The following is a 6,000-nucleotide window of genomic DNA, read 5'->3' on the forward strand; positions in this document are numbered from 1 at the left end:
TGTACCAATAGCTTTTTACCTGTAGGCAAGTCCACTAGATCCCATGTATGATTCTTATGAATAGAATCAATTTCTTGCTGCATAGCATCTTTCCACTGAAAACACTCTAAAGCTTGTTCAAATGAATCAGGCTCATCTGCATCACAAAGAGTGCTAAACCAAGCCAAATCTACTTGCTCTCTGCCAAAAGTAGTACCAGCACGTGTTTTTCGTGGCAACGGTGAATCCAACTTGCTATCCTGCAAAGTTTTCTGAACCCATTTAGGCAAGGTTCTTTCTTCCCTGAGAACTTCTTGCTCTTCACGCACAATTTCCTCTACATCATGAGGTGTCACATGCTGATCAAAAGATTGATCAAGATTATCAACCTGTTGTGATTCTTGATTCTCCACAAAAGAAGGAAGCAAACCTTCAAATACATCATGTGTCTGCATATGAGGTACATCAAAAGCAACCATAGGTTGAGCAGTAGTTTCTGCAAAAATTACATCACGACTTTCAAAAATCTTGTTTGGAGCAGGATTGTAAAGTCTATAACCTTTACTTCCACTACTGTACCCCACAAATATACATTTGATTGCCTTATCATCAAGCTTCCCACGTAACTGCTGAGGGATGTGAGCATAAGCAAGACAACCAAAAACACGAAGATAACTGATTGAAGGTTTTCTGTCATACCAAGCTTCATATGGAGTAATGGTCTTCAAGGCACGAGTAGGACACCTGTTCAAAACATGTGCTGCACAAGCAACTGCCTCCATCCATAGCTTATGAGGCAAACTGGTAGCCTTGAGCATACATCTAGCTGTCTCCATTAAAGACCTGTTCTTCCTTTCTGCAACACCATTCTGTTGTGGTGTGTATGGCATAGTGCATTGGTGATTAATGCCTTTCTTTCCCAAAACATCCTTAAATGCACCTGACATGTATTCACCTCCTCGATCGGTACGAAGAGTCTGTACTTTGCAACCTGTTTCATTTTCAACCATGGCGACATAATGTTGAAAAACTGCAAACACATCTGACTTTTCTTTGAGTGGATACACCCAACAAAACCTGGAAAAGTCATCAATGAAGGTCACAAAATAAAGGCTGTTTCCTATAGATGGCGTCCTCATAGGACCACATACATCACTGTGTACAAGCTGCAAGTTTCGTGTCCCTCTAACTGAACCATCCTGCGACAATGCAAATCTGTGCATCTTTCCAAGAACGCAACCTTCACATACATGTCTTGGTGGCATCTCCAATAAAGACAAATCATGCACCATATTATGACGTTGTAAAGTCATCAAACTGCCATAACTAACATGCCCAAATCTAGCATGCCACAACTCAGCATCCTGCATGGCCTGAGTCTTTGTTTCTGCAATACATACCTGAATCTGCTTTTCATAACAATCTAGCACAAATAGTCCATTTTCTAGCATACCTGTAGTGATAAGAGAATAACCATTCTCTCGATCTCGTACAACACATTTGTCATCCTCAAAAATGACCCAAAGACCATTTTTTGCAAGAGAGGATACAGACAACAAATTCTTCTTGATCCCTGGAACATATAAGACATCTGGCAAGCATAAATCTGAACCATCTGAAATGGTAATCAAAATCTTACCAACGCCTTTGATTGGATAAGAAGCATTATTTGCACATGTCACCTTCTTTCCTGCTGGAGCTGCATCCAATGAACAAAACAAATCCTTCCTTGAAGTAATATGCCTGGATGCACCACTATCAAAGTACCAAATCATTTATGTCTTGTCAACACTGTAAGCAGAAAAATCTGAACATACTACAAAAGCATAAAATCTTGCACAAAGTTTGCAGACTCTTCCTTAGCTGTAGAAGAATCACCAGAAGCTGAAACAACCAAACTTGACTCTTTCTTCTTTTCTTTAGCAATTCGCTTTTTACACTCACTAATGTAGTGACCAGGTTTCTTGCAGTAGTGACATTTACCTTTCTTCTTGGACTTGTCGGAATCACCTTTAGACTTCTCTGAAGATTGTCCTGCACTAGACTTGGAGTAATGAGCACTCTCTTTATCCTTGTTTTTGTTATGTACAACAAGAGCATGATCCATACCATCCACCTGTAAAGACTCGTTCTTACGTGATTGATCCTCCTGCAATAGCAAAGCCACTAACTCTTCAAAATGAAGAGGCTCAGGATTAGCTCGCAAAGACAGAGTCAAAGAAGTCTGAAAAGTCAAATAAGATGGTGGTAGTGAATTGAGTGTTTTGGAAACCAAGTCCTTCTCTGGAATCACTTCATCAATGCTAAGCAATTGCTCTTTAAGATCCCTGATTTTTGTAAGATGCTCGACAATATCATCACCTTCATCCATCTGTATTTTGTCAAGTTGTTTCTTCAAAAACTCTATTCTGGCAGCGTTTCTTCCTCCAAACATAGCTTGCAGAGTGTTCCAAGAATCCTCAGAAGTTCTGCAAGATCTGATATGTGGTGTGATTGTCCTCTTTATGGTTAAGGCAATCACAGCCATAGCCTGTGCATCTTTAGTATCCCATCTCTTTTGATCTGGAGTGACTTGTGAGGGTCCTGCACCAACAGCTGCACCACGACCAGGTGTGGCAGGTGCAATGCTACCTGGATGAACTTCATCTCCAGATACATAATCCCACAATCCTTTACCAACCAAAACATTTTTGGCCATAAAAGACCAAAGAGAATAGTTGGTACCATCCAATTTGTCTTCGGATGTAAACGCACCAAAAATCTCTTTCTCCGTAGATTGAGCCATACTGTAGATGCACACAAGAGAGCAAAAGAACCTCCAAGAGATTCACAAATCTCCTCTCCAATCCAAGCAAAACTCTACACAAAATCTCAGCACAAAGCTAAGACAAGCTGCTTCCCAAAAGAACTATTTACCTGAAGAAAATCTGTCAAAAAGCACACCCTCTTGATCTAAACACCTCCGAAAAGTAACTTCTGCTACGCTGCTCAGAACAAAATTCTGAGGGCTCGAACGGATTCAAAAGGGGGGTAAAACACCAGGTCCCCTACTCAGAATACTCTCGGAACGTCGAGGTGCTCCCACGAGCAAATTTTCCGAAAACTGCCTGAAAACTGCGATTGCGCGCGCGGACGCGAAAACGCAAGTAGAGGCTCTGGAAATCACCTCGCTCTGATACCAATTGTAGAAGATGATGAAACAGGAAATAGAAGGAAGACAACAACTCAGAGTAGGAAGAAGATGAAGAAGGAGAAGACACATAGCTTGTGTACGAGATCTCTGTAGTCTATCTCTCTGTATTGGAATAATAGTGTATACAAACTCAGAGCTACAAAGCTTATATGAAACCCTAAGAGATAAGGTGTCCTTTCACACCAGATGTCCAGGGGGAAAAACCCAGTGGGAGAAAAGTGCCCCTGGTGAAGCGCGTATACACACTAACACTACTACATGTCTACACTTTAGGAGTATATATTGGCTCATCCTTGACAAATATTTTTTCTTTTTTCAGCATTTTCCTGTCTTAGTTTAAGTTAGGGTGACATGGATAACAACTAGAGTCACCCAAGTTACCTCTTATGATGTTTGAATACTGATGTAGTGATTGTTTTCTTACTGTGGATGCAGGTAAAGGCACTCTCTCTCTGGATTTGCTAAAGGAAGGACATGCTATAACTTTTCCCTTCTCTCTAGCAGGATCCCAGAGAAACTAAGAACTTGCTTGCACATTAGAAAGATGTATTTTTTAGTTTGAATGACTAATAGATATGTCTACTTGTCAATGGATGGATCTTTGAAGTCTCATGTGCTATTCTAGTAACCTTCAGGATGTGGTTACATGGCATGATGTAGCATCTTTGAGTTTCCATAAGTTTTCCACGCGTGCCATTCGGACAATTGCCAATAATGCAACTGATGTGGTGATATGGCACTGTGATATATTTTTTAATTGCCTTAAGGCTTCCCCCCCGTGCCATTCAAACAATTGGCAATGATTTCAATTTTCCCTTTTCTCTAGTAGGACCCCAGAGCAACTAGGATCTGGCTTGCACATTAGACATATGTATTTTTTAGAGTGAATGATATGTCTACTTGAAATGGAACTTGTGGTCTATGGGTCTTGAATTTCTCAGGAAGTCACAAGTGCTATCTTACCCTATGTATATAAGCAACTCTCTCTCTCTCTCTCTCTCTCTCTCTCTCTCTCTCTCTCTCTCTCTCTCTCTCTCTCTCTCTCTCTCTCTCTCTCTCTCTCTCTCTCTCTCTCTCTCTCTTTTTGTGACTGGTGAGCGACATTGAGGCCTTTGTCCATACGAAAAAATTCACGAGGAGATATTCGTCTCACTCTATTGGAGAAATTTATTGTGACTGGTTGTGCTCTGGTCAATATGTTTTTGTGATTGGTGAGTTTCCTGTAAGCGGCACAAAGGCCTTTCTTCATATGATAAAATTCACGACAAGATGTTAGTCTAACTCTATTGGAGAAGTGTATCATGCCTGGCCGTGCTCTGATCGATATGTATACCAATTTTGGGGGATCTCTCTCTCTCTCTCTCTCTCTCTCTCTCACACACACACACACACACACACACACACACACACACACACACACACACACACACACACACACACACACACACACACACACACACACACACACACACACACACACACACACACACATTGAAAGAGGTATGAAAACTCGTGAAAACAGTCTGCGCCGCCTTAGGGTAGTTTGAGGAGTTTTAAAATGCTTTAATAATAGGAAAGTTGTTGTACCCTTTCTAACTCTCTCTCTCGTTGAAAGAGCTCTAAAAACTCTTAAAAATAGTCCGTGGTGTCATGGACTGGTTTAAGAATTTTTGAAGTGCTTTAAATATAGATAAATCGTTGCACTACAGTGACACAGACTAGCAGAAGTGCACCCTTACTTGCTCACAGAGAGGAGAGACATCAATGATCGCAGTGTTGTGTGTGTTCTGCATTGTGTGTGTGTTCTACATTGAATATGAGAGCTCTTCCATTTCGCGAGAGAGAGAGAGAGAGAGAGAGAGAGAGAGAGAGAGAGAGAGAGAGAGAGAGAGAGAGAGAGAGCACTAAAGAAGTAATAAGTGCTAGAGTATGGAAATCATCGGGGCTTTTCTTGTGGCTTATGTCCCGTATGTATTGGGTGATCAGTGCAACTTCTCGGGCAATTGTGGCAATATAGAGTACAATTCAGGGTATTAAGTTCCACCTGCATGACTTCGCAAGTATACCACTTGAAGATGAAGATATATCTAAATAATGCTCTGAAAAACAACAACGGGAGTCTGAAGTGCCCTTGATATCGAGGTGGATTCCTGAGCACTTCATCGATATAAGTGTGCAAAGCACCGTGCTCATCGCTACTTACACCAACGAGTGATGACGGCGACTCCGTCACTGCCATAGTCAACCTTGACATCTGCATCACGAATGACAACGCCAAACTCGCAAGTACTCCTCCACCATGAGAGAGAGAAAGAGAGAGAAGGGATATTTCTAAATTTGACATACTTTATTTTATTACAAAATATTTCCAAATTCATTCATTGTTTTTTCTATCATTAGCGCACAGACCAACAAATAAAGAATCCCTTTCATTCGACTCAAAGACCCCACGCTAACCAACTTGTCCCTCTTCCTTTTGTTGTGTAAAGCGTAACGCGGCCATATTTAATATGACAAAACCCCAAATTTCAAGGATTACCAGCATTCAAATCATATGCAGCTTTTACTGAAAGAATCCGACACCCAGTAGAGGGGTCAGAGCTTTATACAAAACCATTCATCTCTTTGCATTGTTATGTAAAGCAAACTCATTCGTTGGGTTGTATAAGGCATCTCGTGCAGGTGATCATTTTATAATAGCATGGTTATGTTTGAAATTTAAATAAGAAAGAAAACTGCGTTTAATAGACTGTGACAAACCTGAGTTTGTTGAGCTACAAGCTCCATATTGGTGCAGCAGTAATCAACACACAGTCCTCTCTCTTAAG

Source organism: Adiantum capillus-veneris, chromosome 25, assembly GCF_014529385.1.
Source record: "Adiantum capillus-veneris isolate H3 chromosome 25, ASM1452938v2, whole genome shotgun sequence".
Classification (NCBI taxonomy): Eukaryota; Viridiplantae; Streptophyta; class Polypodiopsida; order Polypodiales; family Pteridaceae; genus Adiantum; species Adiantum capillus-veneris.